The 13,516-nt window shown below is 46.8% G+C and overlaps 1 pseudogene; it reads left to right on the top strand.

Annotated features, from left to right (window-relative positions):
• The first annotated feature begins 12,593 nt into the window (after positions 1-12,593).
• LOC113623048 (calmodulin-binding transcription activator 1 pseudogene) lies at positions 12,594-12,945 on the top strand (annotated as a pseudogene).
• The last annotated feature ends 571 nt before the right edge of the window (positions 12,946-13,516 follow it).

The raw sequence follows: 13,516 nt of genomic DNA, 5'->3' as shown, positions 1-13,516 counted from the left end.
AACCCACGCACAGAAACGAAGACCCAACACAGCAAAAATAAATTAATTAATTAATAAACTCCTACCCCCAACATCTTAAAAAAAAAAGGAAAAAAAATTAAACACAAGAGGAGTCCTCTTCTAGTCTTTGAACTCTGTGGTGGACTGAATAACGGTCCCCACAAGATGTCCATGTCCTAATCCCTGGGACCTGTGACCGTGTTACTTTACATGGCAAATGGGACTTCGCAGAGGGTAATTGAGTTAAGGTACTTAATGGGGAGGTTATTCTGGATTATCTGGTTGGGCTCTTACTAAGAGGGAACCAGGCCAGCAATGTCAGAAGATGTGATGATGGAGGTGGAGGTTGGAATGACATGAGGCCACAAGCCAAGGAAGGCACTGTCCTCTAGAAGCTGGAACAGGCAAGGAGATGAACTCTCCCCTAGAGCCTCCAGAGGGAATGCAAACCTGCTGGCCCATTTTGGGTTTCTGAACTGTAAGATAATAAATTCATATTTTAAGCCACTACATTTGTGGTAATTTGTTACAGCAACAATAGGACACTAATACTTGCTCCATTATCCAGGCCTCTGGGAAGCCTGGCTGCCTCCCTGACGCCAGTGACCCACGTTACAGGCTTGAGGCTTTGGAGAAACCACCCCAGCTTCAGAGGCCTGAACTTGCAACGTCATCCCTGGGAGGCTGTCACAGCTACTGGACCAGAACTCCTAACCCTAACATTGCCAGTCTGCAGAGGAGGGAGATGGAAGCTTCAAAGCTCTGAAACTCCAAAAGGGCCAGAATGATTAGGCCCAGCAGGAGGTGGGTAGGCTGATTAGCTCACCTGGTTAGTGGCACTGGCTGAGGGGATGAAGGCTGTGGGCTTAACCCCAGATGGGGTAGATGACCTCACACGGACAAGTCTGCCCCGAGGTCATAGGCTGCTCCTTCACCCCCTAGGGGGACAGAAGAGAGGTAACTAAGCACCAGCACTGCCACTAAAACCATTGAAGAACCTTGTCTGCATGCAGTGCCCTGGAGGACGGCACTGGACAGACACCCCTCTCACCCAGCACCGGGCAAACCTGGACATCAGAGCTGGAAGCCTACGTCGAGGCAGAGAGGGCCCAGAGATAACAGGACACTCAGACATGGTGGGATAGGGTCCTTCAGCTAAACTATAGCCCTAGAAGCCACTCTGTGACCGTGGAGGCTTCCAGAGCCCCAAGAGTGGTGCGGCAGCCCCTGTCTCAGCAGGCACAGCTAAGGTGCTGCAGTGGGACACTTTGCTAGTGACTGGACCACCTCGCCGGCTTAGAGACAAAGGGGAAATGGGCTTCAGGGTGTCTCCAGAACCCAGGGCCTAGGCAGCAGCCCAGCTTCAGGCAGGGACTGACGGGAAGCCAAGAGCCTGCCATCTCTCCTTCTCATCTCGGCCCCTCTCTGTGTGGGAGCTTCGCTCCTCTGTCAGGCACAGCTCTCTCTGGTCGTGACCCCTGTGGTGGGAGAGGCTGACCCCATGTACCCCAGTGTTTTCCTCTACACGAGAAGCTAGTCCCAATTCCAAGATTGCAGGACCCACTTGGCCCAGCCTGGCCTGGTCTGACACAGTGATGCCTACCCGTGGATGAGGCTGAGGCCATCAGTCAGGAGATGGGTGGGACAGATAACTCAAAAGGCGGCCTTATAAGAGCTACCTCAGTTCATTATCAATTTTCACATCTCTGAGATTGGGATGTAGCTTATGACCAATCTCACGTTAGAATTAATGGTATCCTACCATTGCTGTTGGCAAGGTGGCAGTCATGACCTAGAGTCACTGCCTGCCCTTTTGAAGTAGGAAAGTGAGTCCTGGTTTTGTCTCAAACTTCCATTAACACCTTCTAGTAAGATCAGGCACCAGGATCAAAGCCTGCAGAATGGGTATTACAGAAAGATGATCTGGAGGTCATAGTGGAGCTCTCTCTTATGAAAAGCTGCATTATTAATGCTATGGATCGAAATGACATGTGGAAAATGCACTTAAAGTCTGTGACAAGGAATTCAGAAGAGTTGGACTCTGCGTTTGAGAAGTTTTAGCAAATTTGTTTTGCTCATACTTTCTTTTTTATCTCTGCACAAGAGTGACAGATGATAAAAACGTTTAAAGTCTAAAAGAGCTCTTTCAATAAGTACATATGCACATAAGTACAAAATAAAAGAATGATAAGAAAGCATTGTATGACAGTTTCGTTGGTTACACATTTTCTTTCTTGATGGTTTATAAAATAATGGAGCGTCTTCTAAATCTGGCCATAGTTTAGATTCAATGAAATATGGCCCACGGAACAGATTAGATTACCTGTCAACTCCCCAACCTTCTGGATTCTATTTTTGATGAGAGCACAAAAGAAAGATTCATCCTAAACCTACTCTATGTAATTTGGCAAGCTAAGAGGTCCTCAGCCAATGTAAAACCTCCGTTCTTATCACAGATTACTTTAACAGATGGTCTCTAATCGCCCCTCTCTAGCATCTTCCATTTCTCATTATCCTGTTTTTCTTAGACATCTCCTTGAATCCTACTTTTCCAACAGAAAGTGCAAGAGAGATTTTGCAAACTCTTAATACCTGGGAAGATGGCTTCTGAAAGCAAGCTATTTGAAAGAGGGTTTGTGAACACTTGTAAAAGGATGCAGCCATCCCTGGGTGCAGCCCGGTTCCGTGAAGAGCAGGTGCTGCTTGACTAACATTGTCTTCTTTTGGGGTTGGTACTGGGCTCTTCAGAAAGAGCAATATAAAGATGTCTCAGTCCTGGGATTCCCTGGTGGCGCAGTGGTTGAGAGTCCGCCTGCCGATGCAGGGGACGTGGGTTCGTGCCCTGGTCCGGGAAGATCCCACATGCCGCAGAGCGGCTGGGCCCGTGAGCCATGGCCGCTGAGCCTGCGCGTCCGGAGCCTGTGCTCCACAACGGGAGAGGCCACAGCAGTGAGAGGCCCGCGTACCGCAAAAAAAAAAAGATGTCTCAGTCCTCTCTGAAATTCAGACAAGCAGCGTCTCCTCTATTCCTGGTGGGGACGATAGAGAGTCCCACTGCAGTGCTAAGTGGCTGTGTAAAAAAAAGCGTGCCCAGAGTGTGCTGCCTTATGAATCTGATGACTTCTGGGAGGTTGCTATAGGCTGTAAGGACCGATTGTTGGTTCTGTTTTGTTTAAGTCCTACTGACTTGGACTCATCAACCCCACAGGTGCTATGAAGCCTATAAGGTAAATGAGAGAATTAGGATCTCAAAAGATCTCAACAGGCAGTAATGATGGGAGTAATCTTATAAGGTTACATTTCATGGGAATGCATGTAAAACCCTGGAAGTGGGTCTAAAAATAAACAGGATGTGGGAGATACCCTGGAAAGGAGACCAAGAATATCCCCAACTTAATACGAGTGAACAGTATGGAGAAGCAGCTCCAAAGAGCTAATTTGATCTTGGGCTGGACCAATAGCTTGGAAACTCAGAAGATGCTGTGCCCACGTTATCTGCCAATTGCAGGAGAAGCATGGAAAGCTGGTCTTTAACAGACAAAATGAAGCAATGCTGCAGTGGGGGAGAGACCTAGCCCCATGTCAGCTCAAGCCTGTGAGTGAGATGAGCTGGATCCTGGTACCTCGTGACACATTTTCCTTTTCCTGCTCTGTCCAGAACAGCCAAGCTTGGAGCCAAGGTGGGTGGGAGGAGAAAGGGGGGATGGAGAGAGAGAAAAGGATATTTTGGTCTCATACACAATCAGCCTGAGATGATTAGATGTAATATCTCATGCATGTACTCAACCCAGCGTCATTTGAGGATGATATTAAGTTGTGTATTTGGTTAGGACCCTTCTAGACCAAGAGCCACAAAACCCAACGCAAGCTGGTAAGGCCGAGGGTGATTTACTGGCCTGGATAACTGAAGTGTCCGGAGGTAATGCCTGAGGCAGGGGCTTACATGCTGCCAGCAGGACCTAGTTTCTCTGGATGGACTTCATTCTCAAACATGCTGTCCTGCTTCAGTCCAGTGAGTTCACAGCACACCATCGTCTAGAGCTTTCCTTGGGGGTAAGTAACCCAAACTAAGACACAGACCATTCTTGGGGACATGCTTGGGAGAGTGACTTCACCTGAGACTCTTGAGATGGGCGCCCAGGGGCCCCATGCCTTGTGCTCACCCAGTACTAGAACACTTGGACCTGCCAGCTGCAGAAACTGTCCTTGCTGCCGCGTTGAGAAGGGAACACCAAGGGTGTGGGAAGGGGGCTGCCGCCTCTCTCTGGGCTGCCTACGTGTTACTTCATGTGCAACCAGCAGCTGGCAGGATTGGAAAATAGGGAGATTCCTGCATGCCTTGGGGAGGTGTGAGGAGTCCTGGTGGTCAGGCATGTGGGCACTCAGAAGACTGTCACTGGGCACCTGTGGGAGAGCCCAGAGTTAGGATCAAAATTCTCATTTTATAGTTCAAGGCAATGGGAAAATAGGGTTCTTTACGTAAAACTTCTCTTTATAGGTTGTCTTTTAGAACGCATCTATTCACTACGGGTTGCCTAGAGTAGGGTGGATGTAAATGAAATTCTAGAATGAAGCAACTAATCCAGTGTCCGGTAAGCCCCCATTAAGGCTTCCTTCCACCTTCCCCACACCGCTACCAGAAAGCTGCTTTTTGAGAAAGCTGTTCTTAAAATTAGCTAGGTGGATGCTGCCCTCCAGTGGCCAGATGTGTCCTTACAGCATTTCCCAGTTTGAGAGGAGCAGGGAGCAAGACCCGAGCAGGCGCCCTCACATCCTCCTTTCTTGCTTTTGCACTGCTCCCAGCGCGTCCCAGCTGGGCTGTTCCTGGGATGTTGGGGGCCATGGTCTGTGCCACAGAGGGACAGCAGAAGCAACATTTAGCAGGAGAAAAACAATGACTAACACTTGTTGACACTTACTCTGTGCTGGCCCAAGTCTTAAGCGATTTCTCTGCGTTTAATCGTCACGCATACTATTATTACCCCATTTTAAAAACCAGGAAACCAAGGCATAGAAACCTTAAGTTAGTGGTCAAGCTGAGATTTGAACCCAGGTCTCTCTAGTCTCCAGAAGCAATGTTTCATTCACTTTACCAGTGGTACTCAAACTTTGCTATGCCCAAGAATTGTTTAGGGAGTTTGTCAAAGATGCAGAATCCAGGGCTCTGTCCCCTAAGGTTGTGATTGAGTGGGTCTAAGAGGAGCAAAGACAACTGGGAATCTGTCCCCGGGACATTATGGGTAGAATCTAGTAAGTAGTCCAAGCAGGGTCACGGGCCACACTTTGGGAAGCATTAGATTAAGATCTCATCATTAATAGGAGGGATAATTTGTCAGGACATAAGAAAGAACTTTATAATAGTCATATATTCTAATTCAAATTAATGTCTACATGCCAAGCATTTTGGTAGGTGCTCACAGACGCAATCTCATTTCCCGTCCTTGGTGACTCTTGGAGGTTGGTGGCCCCAATTTGCAGATGAAGATGCCAAGGTGTGAACTTCCAAGAGAGAAGAAATCCCTCCTCTCCTTTCTTCTATTTTGAGGCTCCTTTCATTGGCACTCATCATGGTGGGTAGTCCCTGATGCCACTCCAAAATATGCCACTTCGACATAAGGATTATTTTGAACTGAAGGCAATTGAGAAGAAGATACAAGAAAAGCTCTCTTCCCTTCTGCTATGTGCCTAAAAGCAGGACATAAATTTGTAAATGTATGTATCATTTGTAAATTTTACTCTCTACCAGGAAGTCCAGAAGTTAATCACTGGCTGCAACCCTAGACCCTCAGCAGCCCAGAGACAGCATCAGAGGAATCTACACACAAACCTTGCTAAAACTAGCTCTTAGCTACCATTGGCTTCCCCATATATTTGCCTTCCCACAATTTTCCACCCTAGAAACTCAGTCCTTTTCCTGTGTCTTATCACTTCTCTAAAAAAAATTTTTTTAACATCTTTTTTTTTTTTTAAATAAATAAATTTATTTATTTATTTTTGGCTGTGCTGGGTCTTTGTTGCTGCGTTCAGGCTTTCTCTAGTTGCGGTGAGCAGGGGCTACTCTTCGTTGTGGTGCGTGGGCTTCTCATTGCAGTGGCTTCTCTTGTTGCGGAGCACGGGCTCTAGGCACGCGGGCTTCAGTAGCTGTGGCTCATGGGCTTTAGAGCGCAGGCTCAGTAGTTGTGGCGCACGGGATTAGTTGCTCTGTGGCAGGAGGGATCTTCCCAGCCCAGGGCTCAAACCCGTGTCCCCTGCATTGGCAGGCGGATTCTTAACCACTGCACCACCAGGGAAGCCCCCCTAACATCTTTATTGGAGTATAATTGCTTTAAAATGTTGTGTAGTTTCTGCTGTATAACAAAGTGAATCAGATATATGTATATATATATCCCCATATCCCCTCCCTCTTGCGTCTCCCTCCCACCCTCCCTAACCCACCCCTCTAGGTGGTCACAAAGCACTGAGCTGATCTCCCTGTGCTATGCGGCTGCTTCCCACTAGCTATCTATTTTACATTTGGTAGTGTATATATGTCAGTGCAACTCTGTCACTTCGTCCCAGCTTACCCTTACCCCTCCCCGTGTCCTCAAGTACATTCTCTATGTCTGCATCTTTATTCCTGTCCTGCCCCTAGGTTCATCAGAACCTTTTTTTTTTTTTAGATTCCATATATATGTGTTAGCATATGATATTTGTTTTTCTCTTTCTGACTTACTTCACTCTGTATGACAGACTCTAGGTCCATCCACCTCACTACAAATAACTCAGTTTTGTTTCTTTTTATGGCTGAGTGATATTCCATTGTACATATGTGCCACATCTTCTTTATCCATTCATCTGTCGATGGACACTTAGGTTGCTTCCATGTCCTGGCTATTGTAAATAGTGCTACGATGAACATTGTGGTACATGATTGTTTTTGAATTATGGTTTTCTCAGGGTATATTCTCAGTAGTGGGATTGCTGGGTCATATGGTAGTTCTAGTTTTAGTTTTTTAAGGACCCTCCATACTGTTCTCCATAGTGGCTGTATGAATTTACATTCCCACCAACAGTGCAAGAGGGTTCCCTTTTCTCCACACCCGCTCCAGCATTTACTGTTTGTAGATTTTTTGGTGATGGCCATTCTGACTGGTGTGAGGTGATACCTCATGGTAGTTTTGATTTGCATTTCTCTAATGATTAGTGATGTTGAGCATCCTTCCGTGTGTTTCTTGGCAATCTGTATATCTTCTTTGGAGAAATGTCTGTTTAGGTCTTCTGTCCATTTTGGATTGCGTTGTTTGTTTTATAGATATCAAGCTGCATGTCAGTTCTCTAAAAATTTATTGTTCTTTTGTTAAGATGCTACACAAGCCCAAGTTCTAACCACTCTTTTGAGTTACTCAACTCTGTGAGCTTCCATGTGCGAGTGGGGTGCACATGTTAAACTTCTGTTTATTTTTCTCTTGTTAATCTGTCCTTTGTTAGTATAAGATACAGGGCCCCTGTACAATGAACCTAAGAAGGGTAGAGGAAAACAAGATTTTTTCCCCTCCCCTGCACCCCCATGGAAATCAAGCACCTTGGCATTGTTGGGGACCTTTGTGTTGTCTGGCAGGAGGCACGGAGAAAGCACAGGATGGCATCCTTGTTGAACCCAAGTTTGTGTGCCCGATACACAGTGAGGCCAAACAAACCGAAGTGTTGGAGTTTGGAGCAGAAAAAGGTTTATCGCAAGGACCAAGCAAGGTGAATGGGCAGCTTATGCTCAGAAGACCCCAAACTCTCTGAGGGTTTTCAGGGAAGCATTTTTAAAGGAGACATTTGGGGTGAGGGCTGCAGGTGAGGTCTCAGCATGTAGTTACCATCGTCCACATGGGTAGGGGCCTTAGTTCCCGCAGAACGACTCATAGATATATATCAGATTGTTATGTACGTTCCTTGAGGAGAAACTAGGACTCTTTTGTCTCTGCACTATTGTTTCTTGCCTGCTTTCCCTTGGTTTCTGCATTCCCTCACTTCCCTAATTAGTAAGTGGCTGAATCTGCTCTTTGGAACTCAGGGAAGGTCTAGGAGACTAAAAGCCTTTTTCTGCCAATGAGAAATGGAGGCTTTTGTACCTGGGAGGGCTTCACAGGATCCTGCTCAGTTTCAATCCCCGTTTTCTTTGATACTCCTCAATCCTGAGGGTACAGGGGTGGGACAAGAAAGGGAATAAAGTTTTGCATAGAGAGGTTAATCATAAACTCAGCAGAGGAACTCGGCTTTGGGGGACTGGGTTTTCAATATTGTTGAGCTGACTCACCCCACCTGCCGCGAGCAGGCTTGAGTGAGGGTTTGGTGGGCCTGCAGAGCAGCCGCCCCAGGTGTCACTAGGGTGGCATCAATCCTGGGATCTGGAGCAGCTAGTCCCTGGGAAAGGACTCACAGGGAAAGACGAGGTGCTGTAACAAGCGTTTTGGGAGCCAAGTCCTGGTTGCTGTGGGGCTGCTTTTCAGGGGAGCCCACAAGTGCCGTCAAATCAGGACACGCCCTCTGCAGTGAAGAGCTCCCACCAGGTAAACCCAGGAGCCCAGGAGCAGCAGGAAAACTCTGAGGCAGGCTGGGAGCAGGGAGGCCAGCTTTCCAATTTGGGCCCCGGGGAGCTGGGAAAGCCCTCTGGGGCTGTGGCCACAGGCCTGATGTTCATCCAGGCTCAAGGCCTCAAGGGTCTTGGGGTCCCTGCCTAGACCTTCAGTTATTTGGGCAGAAGACAGAGCCTGTGAGTCCTCCGACCCGGTTCTGTGAACAGGGCTGCGTGGGGAAGGGGCTGCCTCCGTGGCTGGGCCCTGAGGGCCCGAGGGGGCAATGTGTGCCCACCCCTCGTCTGCGCCCCAGGGGTCCAGGCCCTCCAGCCAGAGAGGGCCTGGGAGTTTCTGTGAGCTGTGCGTGCCGGGAGGGGAGGCCTGCGGAAGGACAGAGCTGGCGGCAGGAGCAGTAGGTTCTCGGCTTCTGCTTCACCCGATGCCCGGCCTCTGGCAGTTGCCAGAATGTGTATGTGATTTACGTGGGACCCGATTTTGGTCTGGTAACACTGGGAGCCGAGGGCGAATTCTGGGGCCGCCTGGCCCTGGTGTACCAGAGGCTGGGGGTGGTGGCCAAACCGGCTGTTCCTGCCCAGGCACTGGGTCCCTAAGTAGGAGCCTTGCCTGCAAGAGGATCCCCACCCCCGCCTTCGCTTTCATAACCAGGAGGACTTCCTCCCCACCCCCAGGACCCCTCGGGCTCCCCTCACTCCCCCTCGCCCGCCATAGCTCTCCTTTCTTTAGGGTGTGCCCCCCTTACAACTTCCTCTTTATACCATTTGTATTATCTGATTTTTTTTTTTATATGAAGCGAGTGTTATTTTTACAATGACATATGTTAAGATACTTTTCATCTGGGGGAAAGCACATATTGGGCAATCCTCAGAAAAACAGGCTAGTTCACCGGGAGCAATAATTTCATTTAAAAGGAACACGTTCTCACAGATTTTTAAGAAAACCTCCCAGAACCCAGTTTGAGAAATTCTGACTTGAAAATGTAAGGGCTAATTCAACTTTAAGTGTCTTTCAGTTGTGAAATATCGATATAAAAACCTCACCTTTAGAACTTGTAAAAAAATCTTAAGATTATTTATTACAACGAACACAAAACTTAAAAATACTCATAGGATTTCTGATTCCTGAACTTGGGAAGGTCTAAGGACGCTGATTTGAGAAAGGCTAAGGTCAGGTGTCAGGCTGATGCTGAGAGGTTTTTTTTGTTTTTTGGTTTGTTTTTTGGGTGGTGTGGTTAAACCTTGCTCACTAAGAAATACAAAGTATTACACAAATGTAGGAGAAGAATGCATGATGGCATGGAGGAATGCGCAAAATAGGATATAAAGGAAATTGTAGAGTCATGTAGGGGAGGAAAAATATCTTTCCTTCTACCCCTCTAAACTCTGGACTCTGAGCTGGGGGCCATGTAACAAAAGACAGATGAACCAGAGAAAAGTATATGCATTTATTTAATATACATTTTATGTGACCTGAGAGCCTTCGTAAGCAAAATGACGACCTAAAGAAATGGTTAAACCTGAACACTTTTATAGTAGGTTTGATGAATGGAAAATTGTGGAGAAATATGAAAGGACAGAAAGTATGAGGGAAGTGTAGTAAACTAGGGGAAACTTAGCAAGGCCTGTTCCTTCAGATTCCTCTCTCTGTCCCTTCATCTTCAAAGATAAGGGTGCTCTTTTCCTCTGGGCATAGGGAGGGCACCTCTCACACGGTTTTTTTTTTTCACGTGCTTCCGGGGAAGGTCAGAAAGTCCTTCCTGCACGTACAATTTCTCAAATCCTTCAGCTTGGCATGTTCAATATGCCAGATGCCGTATTTAAGGGGAGCATGTCCTGAACCCTGTCACTTGAAAGCACAGGCTCCAGAGCCTAGCTGCTTATGTTCAACTCCCAGGCTCTGTCCCTTCCTGTCTGTGTGACTTTGGGCAACTTAATTAATTCTCTTAACCTCCGTTTCCTCATGGGGTTTGTTAAAAGCAAAACAACAGGCCCAAAGTGGAGTCACTTATGCAAAGCTGAAACGGTGCAACTCAGATTGGGACTTGAACTCACGGTCTTTTAACTGAGATCACACACCTGGTCTCAGGACTTTATGAAGCTCAGGTTCTTGATGTTTCATCGCAGAAAGAATTCAGTGAGAGACAAAGTGATAGGTAAGAAGTGCATTTATTTAGAGAGAAACACACTCCACAGACAGAGAGTGGGCCATCTCAGAAGGTGAGAGGCCCTGAAATATGGCGTGGTTAGGTTTTATGGGCTGGGTAATTTTGTAGGCTAATGAGGGGGAGGATTATTCCAAGTATTTGGGGGAAGGGGGCAGAGATATCCAGGAATTGATCTTTGGCGGTCGGCCTTTTTGATCTTTGGCGGTCGGCCTCAGAACTGTCACGGCGCTGGCAGGTGTGTCATTTAGCTAATGTATTACAGTGAGTGTACAGTGAGGCTCAAGGTTCACTGGAAGTCAAATCTTCCGCCATCTTGGATCTAGTTAGTTCTAACCAGTTTTTGTCATGTCCTATGGTTTTGTCATTCTTTTAAATGTTGTGCCCTGCCCCCTTCTCTCCTGTTTCAAAGCCCCATGTCACCAAACTGAGACTTAATTATAGTTTTGGCCTCTCCCAGAGATGGACTTTTAAACCAGTCAATCAGGACTCACGTGATCAGCAGTAGGGAGGTGATCTGCATGGTAGACCCCTGCCATCCCCTTAAGGAAAGAGGCCTTGCAATAGCCAATCTGCTTTTTTTGTCTGGTTTAACTTCCTTGTCCCTGCTCCCTTCTGCCTATAGAATTCTCACTTTGTACAGCTCCTCAGAGCTCCTTTCTCTCTGCTAGATGAGATGCTGCCCAGTTTGAATCAATTTTTCCTCAAATAAACTCATAAAATTTGTAATAGCTCAGTCTATTTTTTAACAAGAGCGAATACATTCTATCCCAACATTGACCTTATACATCAGTGAATGACTATATACAGGAAACATACCCCAAATGTTCAGTGTTTACTTCTGAGTAGTGGTATTGTTGTCGAACTCAAGTGTGTGTGCCCAACACACACACTGGGGCCAAACAACCAAAACTCAGAGTTTGGAGCAGAGAAATGTTTATTGCAAGGGCCAAGCAAGGAGAATGGGAGGCTTGTGTTCAAAAGACCTAAACTCCCTGAGGGTTTTCAGGGAAGAGTTTTTTTTTTTTAATTTTTATCGGAGTATAGTTGCTTTATAATATCGTGTTACTTTATACTGTACAGCAAAGTGAATCAGCTATACGTATACATACATCCCCTCTTTTTTTGGATTTCCTTCTCATTTAGGTCACCACAGAGCACTGAGTAGAGTTCCCTGTGCTACACAGTAGATTCTCATTAGTTATCTATTTTATGCATAGTATCAATAGTGTAAATATGTCAAACCCAATCTCCCAATTCATCCCCCCCCCTCCCCCAGGGAAGAGATTTTAAAGGCAACATTTGGGGTGAGGGCTGCAGGGTGTGTGACTTTCTTCTGATTGGTTGGTGGTGAGGTAACAGGGCAGTGTTCCAGGAATCTCAGTCATCAGCCTTCTGGTTCCAGTCAGTCTGGGGTCTCAGCATGTAGTTACCATCCTCCTCCTGGGTGGGGGCCTTAGTTCCTGCAGAACAACCCAAAGATATGTATTAGATTGTTGTGTACATCCCTTGAGGAGGAACTAGGACTCTATTTTATCTCTGCACTGTTGTTTCTTGCCTGTTTTTCCTTGGTTTCTCCATTCCCTCACTTCCCTAATTAGTACTGGTTGATTCTGCTCTTTGGAACTCAGGTAAGGTCTAGGAAACCAAAGCCTTTTTCTGCAAATGAGAAAGGGGGACCCAGAAAGGCTTTTGTATCTGGGAGGGCCCCCTAGGGTCCTGCTTGGTTTTGGTATCATGCTGACTATAACTATTTATACTTTTCCAACTTCTCCATTAGAAAAGGCTCCTTTTAAAATAATAACTGAGCGGGTGTGCAGCAGCAGCAGGGTCGGCGGGCTGGCGGCAGCAGTGGTACCCGGGCGCTCGGGGTCCCGGTCGTGAGGAGGAGGAGGATGTGGCGGGCGGAGGGGAAACGGCTGCCGAAAACAAGCCGGAAGAGCGTTTCCCAAAGTGTATTGTGCGGAACCAGCACCTACTGTGTCCTCAACACCGTGCCACCTATAGAAAATGGCCATGGGAACAACAGTAGTAGTCATGTAAAAATCTTTTTACCAAAAAAAAAAAAAAAATCTTTTTACCGAAAAAACTGCTTGAATGTCTGCCGAAATGTTCACGTTTTCCCAAAGAGAGGCACCGTTGGAACACTACTGAGGGCTCATGATGCAGCCGTCCTTTTGGATTTCTTTTTTTTTTTTTTTTTTTTTTTGCAATACGCAGGCCTCTCACTGTTGTGGCCTCTCCCGTTGCGGAGCACAGGCTCCGGACGCGCAGGCTCAGCAGCCATGGCTCACGGGCCCAGCCGCTCTGCGGCATGTGGGATCTTCCCGGACCAGGACACGAACCGTGTCCCCTGCATCGGCAGGCGGACTCTCAACCACTACGCCACCAGGGAAGCCCTAGATTTCTTTTTAATGATGTGTGACCCTTCACCTTTGATCCCCTGACCTGCATTACCTTGGTAACCATTTCATTTTTAAATTTAATTTCATTTTTTGATTTTGGTGTACAAGCTGTAACATTTCATCTCTCAAAGTGTAACACACTGATTTCCTCAAATAGAGATACCCCTGTGAGCAATAAATTTGCAAAACGCTGTCTTCATTTTCTGTATTAAAATTCATTTCAGTTTTAAAAATTAAAATAAAATAATAACTGAAAAAAATCAATTGCCTTTTCCACAGAAAGAAATGGAAAATATTGCAGGCCACCTAAATAGGGGTCACTTGTACAGTTCTTCACGTGGAGCAGCAGCTGGGTCCAAAGGTAAGGGTGAGGGTTTTAGAGCCCGGTC

This window comes from Aethalodelphis obliquidens, unplaced genomic scaffold (assembly GCF_003676395.1).
Source record: "Aethalodelphis obliquidens isolate GAN/ISIS:26980383/991018 unplaced genomic scaffold, ASM367639v1 scaffold10, whole genome shotgun sequence".
Lineage (NCBI taxonomy): Eukaryota > Metazoa > Chordata > Mammalia > Artiodactyla > Delphinidae > Aethalodelphis > Aethalodelphis obliquidens.
Note: the sequence above shows the minus strand (reverse complement) of the source record. Positions and strands in the feature narration are given on the sequence as shown.